We start from the raw sequence: 16,712 nt of genomic DNA, 5'->3' as shown, positions 1-16,712 counted from the left end.
CTCACTCAGGAGGGGTGAATGAGGGGGCGACTGCCGGATGTTAGCAGCCTCCCCCATCCTCTGTCTGCCATTCACTCCTCATTTCAGCGCTCAAGAGCAATCGAAGCACTTCCACATTGCCACACTGATACACAGGCTAGGTTGACTAGAGGCACCCACCAAGAGATGGGGTTGCTTCTGTCTCCGCAACTCAGGTGACATGAATAAAGGGAAGGTGATTTCTGTAGGGCACATCGTTGAACGCCACTCACTACCATGCCAGCCCAACGAGCTGGGAGATAGCTCAGGTGATGGACTGAGACTGAACTGCTGCCTCCTTTTTTGGCTATTTGGCCAATGCGCATTATTTTCCAAGCGTGGGGAAACTGCATGGAACCCTCTCAGAGACAGAGGCCAGCCTATAGACATAGATGATCACTCCTCCTGTGGTGACCAATAGCGAAGCCCGTTATAGAAGCCCGTTAGCGAAGCACATAGGAAATACAAGTTACAGGATGTAACTCCAGTTCTACGAGTATGTGCGCAGCCCTCTAACTACAGGCCCAGCTGGCCCCTCCTCTATTCCCATTGCTGAGTTCAAAAGGGAGATGAACAGGGGGTGCACTGGTATTTTATGGTATGTAGTGGCGACCTCCTTATTGGATGGTGAATGCAATGATCTGTCTCAGGGTGCCGAGGTGGAGCCTCGACCAAAACCCTTCACAATAACTAGAATTAACATTTCTGAGCTAAATTGTCTATTCTTTTATCTCAACTTTAAAATAATACACTACTGGCCTTTTACATTTTTTACAGCACATACACATTAGCTTTAACCACAATTCAAATAGACACAAATTGCCAAAGTGCCTTACCAGACCTGGATCAGCAGCTGTGCATTTTGCAATAGCTTCAAGGCCGCAATTAAGCCAACGGCTAAACAGACCATTACATTACAAACAATCACATTTACCTCTCATCACACAAAACATTATATCCTCACACACATTGCAACAAAATCTTAATGCTAACCGGCTAACTTTTGGTAGCTACCTCACCAGCATACACTTAATTGTAAAGAAACACCCAATGGAGTTCACCTAATGATAACTTCTCATTCAACAGTCACGCCACAGCTTACCAGTTTTCTTTCCCTGGCAATACTGCCAGCTCCAGTCACCTGTTGCACATCTTACATTCAAAATGTCTTATTTCACTCGACTCAAACCTAACTACGCTTCTGTCTGAGTTTGCGGATTCTCTAGCAGTCGAGGGGGTGCGGGCTAAAAGTTTAGCAAATGTCTGTTTATTAAATTGAATTACATGAGGGATACAAATACATCTTGTAGCCTTGTTCATACGGGGAGGATAAGACTGCTTTACAGACTTTTGAGCAGTTGCCAAATTTCCCAAGACTTCAAAACAGTGAAACCCATTTCCCATATAGCTCAGGTCTTCCTCTAGGCTACTGTAGCGCCAGTGACAAGTGAAAGGAGAACTGGTGGTCTCCAAACAGCTCTGACCACATCGTAAAAATCTCAGCCATAAAGAGCAACTGGCTACTCTTTCTGACCCTGCAAAAATAGAGGCAAGGGTTCAGAAAGTGGGTGGTCCCCTTTATGAATGTTCAAAAGAAGAGTAAAGTAAAAAAGAGAAAAAAAACTGGAGGATTCACTTGGACGAGCAGCCTGCTCCTCATCAGCAGCAGCAGGGCTCTTCTTGTCCCTCATGCCGCCCGAACCCCACAATCAGGTCAGTCTTCAATGCTCTCAGTTGACTGATTCAGCAGCCTGGGAATGTTACGCTCAAAATGTGAACATAACAGTCATCTGTAAATGTACTTTGGGCCCTTTTTCATGTAGGATGAACACTCACTTCATACACTAAGAGGTGTAATGCACAACTCTGTGCTTATTACAAAGGCTGCTGACCCTTAGGTATCGCCCTGCCATTTGCAAGCCGACCATTTGAGCTTGCCAAATTTGACACAGCTGACGCAGGCAATAAATTTGAACTAGTTTCCCCACCCCCTTTATCCATAATGAGTGCTGACCTGCAAAGCCTTTGAACACACACACAAACACACTCATGCACACATACCAGCGATCCCCACACGATAATCATGGGATAAAGTTGTATTCTATGATGAAAGACACAAGCAATCTGCAAAATTGTAAATCTGCAGAAGTGTGAAAATGTGTAATGGTGTCTAAAAACGTGACATCGCGAGTCAGACCGATGTGTGTGAATAACTAAGGAGGATATGTAAGAGCTAATGGGTGACAGACAACATTGCCAGGGTGACCAGACTGTGCAAATCCCCCCGAGTCCCTGAGCACTGGGATGTCCGACAGGTGAAACCCAAGTTGCTGATCCATGATTAACACTCGCCAGTTGCTGACAGGCTCTGACTGCTTCATCCAAAGGCCAAGAAGCTGGGAACATGTCAGACTTCAAAACTAATAAAGTGACTCACACAACTGCCCTTCTCAGAGCCACAGACACTGAGAGAGAGAGGGAGGGTCTGGGTTACGGGGGTTGGTGGTAATGAAAATAGCCGGACGCCCAACTACGCCGAGGCTATGGATTCAGACAGGGCCCAGCATCTGTGTTATTTTTAAGGAGCAAAATGTCACTGAGCAATGAACATGCTCAAGGCGCATATCTAACAGGGTTAGATGCAAGGTCACGCCAAAGCCAGATCGCTTTCTGAAGACAGACGTCGTTGTAAATGGTAGTGACACACATGCTACTGCTTTGAAGTCGTAACCAAAGCTCTTGAGAAATTGATTGTTAGCTTTTAATTAATTGTGCTGGTATGTGCACATGTAGGCTACACAGAAAACAACAAACTATCATATATATTCATGGATACTTACATATAAAGGCATTTAAAGCCTCTAAACCAAAGGAAGTGCCTTCCTTTATGTCACTTTATTCACTGCTTGTAGTGTTAGTGAGTAACTAGCTGTTAGCTTATGTATTGGAGCCATTTCTTGGCCATCACTGGCTGGTCGCAGCGACTGCAGAAAGCGCCTCAGAAGAACTTACCATGAAGTTGTAGCTTTGCACAACACCTGAACAAATCTTGGCGACTTGAGGATGTACTGGTAGCAAGCTCCTTTAGCTAACAAGCTACAACATTACCCAATGTTGAAACCATTAGAAGGCGTCATTTTTCCTCTTCTGTAGGGGGCTAGCTGTCAGCCTATCCCCATCCGGTCTTTGTGCTAAGCTAGGCTAAACACTTCCTGGACCAATCTCTCTACTGAATGCGGAGAAGTGAAACTGATATCGATACCCTCATTTAGCTCCTAGGAAAAAAAGTAAATAAGTGTATTTCCCAAAATAATCAGATACTTGAAGGAGAGAATTTCGTACACATTTTTTGGCAAAACAGCTTTCATGCAATGAAATAAAAGTTTTCGATTTTGAACGTATTTCATGATGTAATATCTTGGGAATGCAATGTTTTAAAGGCATATCTTTGGATGCCTTTCCCTGTCATTAAGCTGACAGTGTCCTAATTTATTATGGAACTCATGTAGTATTATTTGGTGCACAATGCATAACGCAATATGACATCGTAAAATATAAAGCTCAAATATATAAACATGTTTTTACTATGCCATATTAGCTGCCACCTACAACATCCTCACAAAAGACAAGAAGGGCTTTTCTGTGGCAAGAGAAAAAAAGCATGCAAACAATTTGACCTCTGAACACTAGCATTGGGAAACTGGCCATTTATTAGAAATTAGTTATGGATGGAAAAACATGTGACCTCCTGCTCCCAGAGGACACATCAGGCCATTATATTTGACTGGTTTGGGATTTCAAGGACTCATTGACAGCCGTTTTCAAGATTTATTCTGTCATCAGTTGACAGCAAGACTACAGACATATGTCGCTGATGTCACTGGGCCCTGCAGTCAAAACACGTCTTAGACCCCAAAGGAATTCATCAGAGAAATCCTTTCAAAATAAGAAAAAAAAGAAGTTATGTACAACTGAAGCCAGGAGGAACATTTTCTTTACCCCATGGGAGTAGTCAACAGCACAACAGTCGCAATAATCCTACGAGAGTGAGACATAAAAAGGGCACCAAACATACATTTTAAATGTTACTAAAGATTACAAATGTATATGGCTGCATCCAAAGCACTGTACACTCATTCACACACTCACAAACCCAGTATTATTCTTCGTCTCACTAATATTCACTCAAATACAAATTGCAAAAATAATGTAGAAATAATCTGATCAAAATGTATCTTATCATAGTTTAGGTCTTTTCATCGTGTAATTCTGCTCAATTATGCAACAAATATACACATGATGGAAACTGCATCTTGTCCATCTAGTGTGGATAATACTGACTGGAGCATATCTCATTTTAAATCAGCCGCTAATGTCAGCCTCATGCTTTATATTGTTCAGCCCTAATAGGAATGGTAATTGATTTTCCAACGTAAATGCATAACAATCATTGTCAGCAGAGTGAGAAACAGAGCCACCAAACTAAAGCCAACACTTCAAATTCCTGCGTTCTGATGAACAAGAAAATGTATTCCTCTTGTTTTTTCAATCACTTGCTTGTGAGTTTGCTGATTTTATTCCAGCCCGGCATGGGGTGAAGTGGGTGAAATATTCCACCGCTGGGTGCAGATTTGCACGCTGTCAGTCATCTTTTCTGGCTGCTTCTGAAAGGTTACATCAAATTTTACACAGCATTAAACATCCTGTACATCCTCTGCAGGGTTAACCCTAACCCTGGTGTTTCATTTCATATACAAACATCACAGGATGAATCTGTTTAAGCCTGAATTTGGTGAAAGTGTTTTTTGGTTCTACACCCTCTGAATACAAAAGCCTCATAAGCTCCTAACCTATTCCTCTCTGCACATATGTGTAACCTAGTGTTTTCCTACACAGAAGTATGTATTTCTTTTTATTAAAATAGGAGAATTTTCACACCTTTTCCATGGTTACAAGTAATAGTTTCTGTGCAACCGCACTGTTGCAGCAGCAAATAGGCAGAGAACATAGCAAAGAAGATAGAATAGAAATGGAAGTATTCAAGAACACTGAATGTATGCATATGTCATTTCAAAAAGTACATCATGAAAATGTGTGATTTAACAGCATATATTTTCTATTTGCACACATTATGTGCATCGTGTGTGTGTGCATTAGCGGGTCTTTAGAAGGCCATATAGTGGATGTGTACACTGTAAAAAAAATATTTATTTATTGTACTTGTATTTAATTGTAAAAACAAACTTGGTTAGTGTTCCCCTGCTTAACATTTGTCTTGCCCTGAACAGCCTGCATGGCTGCCCTGGCTGGTCTGGTGAGAGCTGGGGCCCCATACTAGCGAGTGCTGGGCCCCAGTCCCAGCTGGTGTGCTGTAGTGGAAGGGCTTGATGTGGGACTGCAGCAGCTGTCTGCTCCCTCCGCCCCTTCCTGCTCTGATCTCTGCTCTGCAGTTCACACCTGATCAACAACGACTGCACTTCACACAGGAATTTTCCATTTTCTATTTTCTGTCACCCTCCGCGGCTCCCCCCACCACCACCACCACCACCACACACACACACACACACACACACACAGACCAACGGCAAGACAAGTGTTGTCCTACAACTTGGTGGCTGGCGACAGCGACACCCACACCAGCCAGTGACACAACAGCACGGCTGGTATTTCAGGCCTGCTTCCATGACTCAGTTGCTGTGGAGGGAACGAAGAGTTACTGGTCCTCTATTGTTAACTAAAGCCACCAATGTGGGGGCTGATGAAAGACAGTGAAAATGCTAGCTACACCGTGAGCGAGGAGACGGTATGGGGAGCTAAAGGATATCATTAAAGGCGCTATGATTAGCCTTTCGGCATGAGTACACCATTACCACATTCACTTTGAGGGAGAAGTATATTTACCCTAAACATATAACTGAGAATTTTGCCAGTCGCTTTGGGCTAATATCTCGCATTTGACACTGACGAAATCTGAATGAAACAACAAAGATTCAATTTCACGTCAGCTTAAGTGGACAGAATGATTATTACCTGTTAGCCAGGGCTGCTATCAGCCCTTATCCTGCTTATCTGCTAAAACAAACACCAAATTAACATCTTTTAGAATGCGAAGATTTTAAAATAGACCCTACAGGGTGAAGGAAATGCTTAGTTTTCGAGACTAGAAAAAAACAGCATTGGTCATCAGTTTGAATGCTTAAAATGAACTATGTTTATGTTTTCCTGACAAGCAACCTCTTGTGGTTGGACAAATAAAGACCGGTCCTTTCTCAGAAATAAAGGTGGATGTAGCGTGATGTTGGATGGTGATTGGTTGGGCGTACGAAGCATCTCTCTCAGATATCGGAGACTGCTGCTTGCATCCTGTTTTTTTTATTTTTTTTATCTCTTTTTATCCCCTTTTATCTTTCAACCATGACCACAGTCTTTCCTCAACATTAGCCATGTGAGTTCAGTCACCTTAACTTCACCAAACCTCAAGATATATGGGAGATAAATGATTTATATATCAAATAATTTTGATATTTAGGTATGCGGACTTGTTGGCGTTACAGTATTAGTTAGTTAGTTAGTGGGACATGAAGAAACTGTTGAAAAGTTCAATGTGCAAATCTTTGTACGATCAGCTCCACAACTAGGATTTTACAGTGGGACTAAAGTCCAGCCTCTGGGATTCAATCAAGGCATCTTAGGACAAGAAAAGTCTCACAGGCATTGGTGGGTGAGCGTACCGGTGAGATGATGAAATACAATCAAAGCAGAGCCATCTGAGTAACAGATCCATGAGTCTGAAGGGTGAGCTGACACCCAAACACAGCGCAGCACTTTCTAATGCAATGAGGGCAGATTTTACAACTCTGGAAAGTTATAACAGCGACAATCATTTTATCTGTTGTGTGCGTTGCCAGATGATGTTGCACTGGGTTTCGTAGGTATTGTTCACATCACGATATGTGGAACCATCTTACCGAGTAACACAGTTGTTTCTCAGTGGGTGAGTCAAGTGTTGTGGACAAACACAACGCTGCCCTCTTACCTGGCCGTGACCTCCACGGTGGGCTGCCCATCAACCCATGGTCAATCACTCCTCGCATCTCGCCTCTGCCAGCCCCCCCTTGTTCCTCTCAGAGGCTCCTTTACAGCCAATGAGGCAGACTCAGTAGTGGAACTGCTAACTCTGATGCTGGGGACAAATGCACAGAGCCACTCAGAGAGCCATCAGTCACATGTTCCACAGACATAATGACATAAACAAACAAGGGTTGGTGCTACTCCGACTAAGAGGAGGGGAAACTGCCATCCCCTGGTGATAGTGCTGATGTGGAGATCAAGACAAGCAAATGTCTATTATTTCTCCGCTCTCTGTCTGTCTGTAGTCTTCAGGACTAAAGCAGAATCCACAGCAACATGATGACATGATTTGTTTGGACAAATGACATTTTTACACCATAAAATCTTCTCCATGAAATGTCTTTTCTTGCTGAAATACTGCAAAGCCAACCAGACAAATTTGCTTAGAGTGATGGGAATAAGTGTCTTACCTGTGAGGGGGGGGGGGGGGGGGGTCACAGAGGGAGCAGCGTAACAGGACACTTTCAAAGACAGCACTTAAACACTCTTTTTTTTTCTTATTTTTTTTTTAAACACAAGTGCGTCTCTTGTTTCTGCTCACCTGCGAAGCCCCCCGGCGTCAAGCCTCGAGCAAGTCGCTGCAGCACCCGTCATTGCAAGTGGCTTTAGCACTCCAGCACTGATGGTTTGGTGTGAGAGCTGCCCTCCCGCGTCATCCCCTGAACCGTCTCCATTAGGCCCTGACGGGACAGCATTAGCACTCTCAAAGGTTCTGGATCTCACTTCTTGAGTTGCCAGTGGTCAAGTGGCCTTTATCTGAGGGTGCTCTGATAACGGCGTTTGATGTTGTTTGGCCGAGGAGAAAGCAAACACCGGTGGGGGTCAGAAACGTTTGCAGTAATGCCATTAGCCCTTCTCAGCTGGGTCACAAGTGCGTGAACTAATAGGGTGATGGCCATGCCTTAGCACGCTATTATGCAGCGAATAATTGCTTTTTAATTACACCATAATTGAGTAAAGCTGTTTTTCATGATAAACATGTCACCAACGGGGGGGGGGGGTTAAGTACCATATATCTGGCAGGAGGAGAAAAGAGGTAGTTTAAGGTGACATTTAGAAATAGAAATCAAAACGTCTCAGGGGTTTTTGTCCTCTAATAGTTGAGTTTAGTGGGAACGTTACAAGAACTGGTTATGCAGCAGGGTTTCCCAAATGGTTTCATTTTGGATTGTTAGAGCTGAAACAATTAGTCCACTGGCAGAAAATGAATCAATAATTAATCAATTAGGGAAAAAAAGTAAATTAAGCAACGAGACTCAAGAGTCTACAGCCATGCTAGCAGCTCTGTGAGGTTGTACTTAGGCACAGTAATGCCAATGGCAAATTGTGACAAGCATTTGTTTAGTATAATTTTCTGGCATATTACCAGACCACTTTTGACCATTTCTGATATTTTCGAGACCAAACAATGAATTGATTAATCAGGAAGAGAACTGACATTAATTGACAACGAAAACAAACATTAGTTTAGAAATATCTCTGTTCTTAGTGGGACCCCCTGGAAGCCTCCAGAGTAGCCCTGAATATCCCCAGACCCTTAAGAGCCACTGCTTCAGACAATTGTAATGAAACCATGGGGGTTCTTGCAAATGTTTATTCATCCGAATGTGCCTGATCAAAATGGGGAAGTAGGCGGGAGGATCAGCTCCCAGCAAGGTTCTCAGGTTCAGACAGGAGGCATCAGCAGACTGAGGGAGCAGTCAACAGCAGAGCAGAGATAAAGCCTGAGATCTGACAGCGGATACGGTTACATGTTACTTCTGATAGCTCCCAGCATTCCTGAGAAAATGTCTGCCTATACCTCACTTCAGCACTCCAGCCCCCCTCTCCCCCCTTCTCTCTCTCTCTTAGGTTGACAGGCTGAGGAGCAGACACAGGGGTCCACAGCAGGGTGCGTGTGTGTGTGTGTGTGTGTGTGTGTGTGTGTGAGTGGGGGGGGGGGGGGGGGGGGGGGGGGGGCAGTGATGGACAAGCATAGCTCCCAGTGTAGCTCCAGTCACACTCCAATTCAAACAGAAGCAGCTCTCCGCTCTCAGGGCTGGCTGGGTGCAGACAGCAGGTCAGTCACAGATAGAAAGAGTCAGACACCCACTCCTGACAGTGTTTGTCTTTTACACCAAAGACGAAGAAGATGTACGAGGGGAACCTCTAATCCATCATGGCTGTTTGGGGTTGTTGGAGAGACAGAGATGTTTCAAAATAGAGTAATGGCTTCTATTCATACAATTTGAAAAAAAAGCGAGAGCTTTACTGTATTTTACTGTGTGAACACAGGGGTTTCCTCGATTGCACGTGTTTTATTTTCATAAAATATTTTTTTTATGATATTAGAAAACGGTGGTCTTTAGCTCAGGAGAGGAATGACAACATATCATACACCTACATTCATATAAACTACACAAAGTATGAACAGGAGGGACATTTCCAATTCCATCGTGATGGATGAGTTCTCACATTCACACCAACACTTCACTCTTCTGACACCACATCATGTATGAATCTCTATCTATCTATCTATGTGCTCACACACACACATACACACATCATTACATATTGGTTATACTGACTGGTGTTTCTATCATTTTCTCAGTTAGATCAATGAGGCGAGGCTAAATAACAGAAACACCTCTCTGTATAATTCAACACAGTTCAACAGAACTGCGTCTTCCAAATGACCACCTCCCTAAAACAGTTTCAACAAAAACTGAATATTATAACCTTGATGAAAGTAGGGTTTATTGCAGGACTGTCATTTTTGCTAGGTCTACATGACAAACTGGCAACTGAGAGCCGCAGGCAGCTGATTTCAGTGAAGAAGCTCTAAAAACCCCACTGTACACTGCCTGCCCAGCACCAAACAGCGAACAGACACCGTTATAGGCTAGCTGGTGAACATAGTGGAGCATTTAGCAACTAAAGAGTCGCACAGTGTTTTTCAGATGTTGGTGAGGACAAACCCTGAGCTAACAGGCGACCGTTTGCTAACACGTTCGCCATAACAACTTTACCAGGTGATAATACACCTACGATGTGTTTACAGTTTGTTCCACTGCCCCCAAGTGGCCAAAAAACAATTCATGCAGCATTAACTTAAACACAATTGCAAAAGTATCTGAGATCTAATTACAAAGGTATGGCGGGTGTAAACTTTCCCAAAGACATTTACATATTGGAATTAATGGATATCTTACATTGCCTGTAAGAGAAAATATTACAGATGATGATTATCATCAAATAACATCATATTTGATATCAATGTGGAATCTCCATAATACTGGCGGTTGATAACATTGACTGGCTGACTGTTATCCAGCGTTTAATAGATAATAAATAACACTATCTGCAATAACTGAACCAGCACACTGTATTCATCCAGCCAGAAGACCATAATACTTGCAAGAACAAAAAACAAAGTGACTGTTGCCGCTCCATCATTACAGGCACACTGTCTTTAGACAAGTCATGCATTTCATGTCTTGACAGTTGTTTAAGCCCTCAAAAAAAAAAGTGCAGAAAAAGGGAGAAAAATGCAGGACAGTGGTGATATCCCCACACATACATACACACCCTTTTTAACACATTCCGGAAGCCGCCGATGAATGACATCCTGTGAGGTACTGTATCTGTCGGGCCAACCCACCCACTGCAAATGCTGACCGCCTCAATACACAAGTGCACCTGAACCGTGAAAGGAAGGTGAAAATTAAGTCTACTTTGGGGGCATTAAAATAAAAAGCCTGTGGCTTATCTCCCGGCTGGAACGATGCCTTCCCCTATCTGACACACAAGGAGGCAGGGAAGCTGCCCTGAATGGGAAACAACATGGCCCTTTACAAAGGCCTGTTAGAAACAATTAGTCCTGAGTGCCAGGGTTTTGATTTGACCGTCTAATTGCCGGTTCAGGGTTGAGAGAGTGTGTGAGGTGGCTGGGAAGGCCGGGGAGCTGTGGAGGGCACTGGGGGAGAGCCGCTGTCGCACAATAGCAGCCTTTATTTCACATTCAGCTTCTACAAAGTGGGTGTGCTCAAAAGATTTAATCCCACATTCAGACCTGACAAGAAAAGTCATTCATATTGAAAAGGTGGGCACAACACTGTTTCAGGTGCCTCCCGTCTACTTCCCACCCTTACCCCACCCTCCCAAAAAAAAAAAGGGGGGGGGGGCACTATTATAGTATACTATAGCTTTTTTTTCTACTGATGAACAAGGTAGAGTGGGAACTTGATCCTTGTCAGGATCACCTCTGAATCCTTCACTGGCACTCCTCTCAATGGGCTTGCTTTTTCGCAGGGGCCAAATTGACCAGGATACCATTCCTGACTGCAGCATGTGTGAGTGATGAGTGGCTGACACAAATAACAGTAGGCCATGAATGTAAAAGGATGGGACTGTGCTGCAGGATTACAGGAGCCTCATCCACGGCGGTTTGAGCCTCATACTTTCACCTCCTAACAACCTCCCCACCCCCCCTTTTTCTGTTTCAAGAAGTCCGTCCTCGCATACCAAATCCACCCCCCCCCACTCTTAAATATCACCTGCTTTCTGCTCCTTTAATCACCTCAATAGGCATTCCTTCATGCAGTTTACAGCAGTCTGTCGTGCCCAGGTAAAAGGGGAAAAATTCTTTCAAAACAAAGGTGAAGCAATCCATACAAGCTTGTAACTGCAGCCACGTCTTAGGAAGACTGGACAAGAAGAAAGCTTCACTTTGAACGCATGCCTGAAATAGGTGCATTAGCGGAATGAAGTCACGAAGTATAGAAAGCAAAAGGATTCACTGATCTGTAGGTTTGACATAAAATAAAATGCCACCGTTTAATACAATTTGGGTGTTACTTTTTTGCAGTTTTGTAATAATAATAATAATAATAATAACAATAATAACATTGTACTCACCAGTTAATTGCCAGGATCTGTGATAGCAGGTTCATAATGGAGGGGAGACTAAATAAACTCACATCATTCAAATTGTGTGTACAAGTATAAAAGAAACAGCCATCCCCTCATCTCCAAACAACCAGTTATCATACTTTGTTTTGTTCATTGTTTATTTAAGTCCAATATTTACCTGCACATCGGCACAGCATGAAAAAAAACAACAACCATCCTGCCATGAAAAAAAATCCCTTCGATGCCTATGAATTGGTGCCATGGCTTCAAACGTTTAGATGCAGCAATCTGGCTAAATGTTTATCCACCTAACCCACCTAATGGTCTGACTGCATGTTTCTTTCTTTGTTGTAGTGATGCCACAAGTTCCCAGATCTCAGCAATTACTCTGGTGAGTACAGTATTATTATTACTGATAAAACCTCAAAAAATATGACCCAAGGTGTAATAAACTGGAGTTATCCTTTAATTTGCAGTACCAACACAAGCCCCTTACTAATTACTTGCCCCGTTAGTTGGCTGTAATTAAATTAGTGTCACATTAACCCTTAATTGTCTCTAAAGATAATCTCATCCAGGTTTACACTCTGGGGTTTTCCGGCAGGCCATATGCACCCGAAGGTGTGCCGCATTCACATTCATCAGAGAAAACCCTAAATTTCTTCCGCCACCTCAGTCGACAGAGAAGGTCACTTCAAAGCAGGGACACAGTCACAGGAGCAATAGAAGCCTGGGACCGACAAATGCACCAGTTGTAAAACTTAACAAGGTGTGAATGCCCTCTGTGTGCCCTGGCTCTCCAGTATGCAGGGGTAGCCTGTGGAAGTTCTTAGGGTCTGTGGTACACTGCAAAAAAAATGTTGATTCTGACTAGATGTTGTCTTTCTAGTCAGAACAAACTATTTCTGACAATGCAAGTCAAATAATTCAAAGTGAGCATGTTCACCCAAATGAGACGAAGAGTCCAATTCACATTTGGATTCACACCATTTACATCCATTAAGCCAAGCTTTTGATCTACCTGATGCATGCTCTGATGAAGGTCTTGTATATTGAAAGCTTGGCCAAATGGATGTCAACTGATCAGATGGAATGCTCAATGGATGTCAATTGATCACATTTAATCATGAATTCACACCTTGAGCAACACAATTAACAAGTGGCCTGAAGTCCATTGTTGTCTTACAGGGAGGATGGACGGTGGAAACTCGGCCGATACTCACCCTCAAGAGAAAGTTTGCCCTGGCTAAATTTTTTTGTGGCTATCAGCTGTCAAGAGTCAATCACATTTCTGTGTTTCCCTTCTGATTTGATTTCACATCAAGTAGTTCACAAGTGTAGAGAAGTTGACTGAAGTCATGAAAAGCAACTCATCATTGACTTCTATACATAGGAAAAGCAAAATGTTTTGTATTGCTCGGAAAAAGGTAAGACTCTAATTTGCAACAATGCTGTTTTTGTTGGTTAAGTTAAGAGTTAAGGGTTTGGGTCTGGTTTCCCTAAGTTTCAAACAAGACTAAGAGTTTGAAGCCATGCTAGCAGCTCTGTGAGGCTTTAATGCTCAATGTAAAGATCCCCAAACTGTTTGACAGATTAAACACATTGAAATATTGCTCTGATGACGGCGCTAGATGAAAAGTCAGGGGATCACCAAAGTTCACAAAGACCATGAATGTGTGAACCAAATTGCATGGTAATCCATCCAACAGCTGTCGAGGTATTTCACTCTGAACTACAAATGTCAATCTCACAGTGGTGCTAGAGGAAAAGTCAGGGGAATCGCCAAAGTCAGAGGGATTCATCCTCGGGGGACCATGGACGGCAGCACAAAATTCCATTGAAATCCATCCAATAGTTGTTGAGATATTTCCACCTGGGCCAAGGTGGTGGACCAAACTGACATTGCCGTGAACTATCCTGGTTGAGACCCAGTCCATAGTTTCTGGTACACATAGTAATGAAAAGATTGGATTTATTTTTGTATAAACTTCAATGTTGAAAACAGCCTCATACGAAACAAGTGATGTGATTTTTTTTGCCCTTCAATATATGTAAGATTTTAGCTGATGTTTTAAAGCAAGACAGAGTGAAACTCAATACGAGCAATATCAATATCTAAAGTTTGCTAACATTAGCTAATATTAATGGCCATAAGCTATGGGCCTTACAGGGACTGAGTAAGGCTGTAGCAGCAAACCTTGAGTATATTGAGTATTGAGTTGACTTAAGGGTGTGTTTTATTGTTCATGAGAACAAGTTTTCATTTGCAAGAGGAATACCGTGTTAGTTCTTCTTTCAAAAGTTACGTAAAGTAGTCTTGCTTGAACAAAAGTAGCTAGATATGGGCTAAAATGACATGTTGAGGTGGACTTTTTTTTTTACAGTGTAGCAGCTCTTTGGGGGGTGGGGGGCGAGTGTTTGGAGAGGAAACATCAGGTGGCTGGTTGGACCACTGGGCCTGGACACTTCTGATTTATCTGCGCATTTCAGAATTATGTTGCCGACCTCTTCACCCCACTGCCATTTGTGTCACCCCCCAAGTTCTGTTCAGGCAATCACCCCCCCTCCCAAACCCTACCAACCACAGAGAATACCGTCCACTACAAGCTGCAGTGTCATCTACAGTTCGGACACATACACGCTTGGTCAAAAATAAATACTGATACTAGTCACATAGACAGTCACCTCTATTTAGATCTTAGCCTTAAAGTTTTTTTTCTCAAAGGCTCATTTTGTATTGTACTGTGTATTGAAACATTTTTGATGTAACCTTCAAGATCATGGTCAGGGTTTATTAAGTTTTTCGTGCACTACTACGTGACTGCACACATCTACATATTATCAAGTGTTGTACTGTATGTTGGGTGATAATGAAATTCTACAGTGTGTAGAATATCTGGCATTGCCTTTATGTTAATCTGTGAAATGACTGCTGTCAAAGAGGCAAAAAAGGTCCCTAAAAACAGCTTCCAGCATATTTTGTACAAATGGTGATGACATGCCTTTTGATTACAGTTCTCTTTTTTTCTTAATGTGTTGTCAGTGTGTGCGTGTGTTTGTGTGTGTGTGTGTGTGTGTGTGTGTGTGTGTGTGTGTGTGTGTGTGTGTCAGTGTGTGTGTGTGTGTGTGTGTTGGATAAAGGAACAGTTGTGACATTTTGTGATATGTTTAAATAGTTGCCTATCAGTGAAATCACACCAAAATCTGTAGGGAGGACAATACAACAGTCAATGCTGTGTCCCATTGAAACTGCCTTTCAGAAATGTGTGTGAATGTGAATATAGCACCCTCTAGTGGATGTAAAGTGTTAAGGCGACAAGGTCTCAAAAATTAGACACCACCAAAAAAATTATAAACCTCCACCAACAGGCCTACTAATACTTTCTACATTCTTTTTTCATATAGGCAAATATTTAATTATAACTTTGTAAAGCTGAAGCACTCCAATACATGGTGAAATACATTAAGGGTAAAAAGAAAGATAAACAAGCTTGGTTAAAAAAATAAACAATAGAAGAAATACAAGAAATAATTAGATAAAAATAGAAAAAGTTGTTGTAGATGAATTGCTTTAATATTAAAGTTAGAGGTATATAGGTATGGCATCAATGTGGCCAGTCATATTGTTTATATAATATATAAAAATACAATCACATATATATACAGTATATGTATAGCATTAGGGCTGCAACATATGACCTGCAATAATCTGCAAATGCCCTTCAGAACTCCCCAAGCTCAAGATAACATCCTCAAACAGCCTGTGTTGTTCGGCCAAAAATAAAAGACATTGGTTTTACTATGACAGTCTTCACAAGTGGGAACAACTGGAACCAGAGAATGTCGGGCTCCCTTGCTACAAAAAAAGTTGACAAATCAATAATTCACAATCAGAGTAGTTGTTGATTAATGATCAGCTGATCAACAAATTGATCCACCGGCTGACCGCCCCAGCCCCTTTGCAGCATATAAATATACATATATATGCCCTTATATACCTGGGTACATACACGTACACTGTACATATGCAAATTGATGGGCTGCCTTCTAATAACTAATAAAACATGTTGATGTTGAAAATGCAAACGCAACTTTTCTGCAGAATTGTTATTCTGTCTGCATTGTTGTGGGGGTTTTAAATCTATCTTCATGGTTAAATTGTTTGAAGGATTAGTATACATAAAATAGACACATCTTAACTAGTACAACAGGGTTTAATCTATTTCCTTTACCACTTAATAGTATAATAGTATTTGTGGAAAAGATGCCAATGATTCTGGAAATGACAGAAGGTGGAAGAAAGAAGAAAATTCACTTCACTTTTCTAACTCACTAGAAAAAGTGACAGGGAAATAGGTAGAGGACAGGGTTAACAGGAAAGTTAGTAGTAATTTGAGGAGAGATTAAAAACGTTTTTTATTGCAATGTGAAGAACATTCAGAAAGGGATCAGCTGAAACCACACCACTTTGACTCAACTTAATATCTCCGTTTTATATAGTGAGGACACATAAGCTCATAAACAGTGACATAAACAGTCAATGAGCTGGTAATTATTCTTATTGTAGTGAATTTTTATTGGATATCTTTTTGATTTCAGTTAGTATAGAAATATGCTTTTTCCCAAAATGTTATAGTGTCACTATTCATGACAGTGGTGCTGTTACCACCCTC

The sequence above is a fragment of the Enoplosus armatus genome, chromosome 4 (assembly GCF_043641665.1).
Source record: "Enoplosus armatus isolate fEnoArm2 chromosome 4, fEnoArm2.hap1, whole genome shotgun sequence".
Lineage (NCBI taxonomy): Eukaryota > Metazoa > Chordata > Actinopteri > Centrarchiformes > Enoplosidae > Enoplosus > Enoplosus armatus.
Note: the sequence above shows the minus strand (reverse complement) of the source record.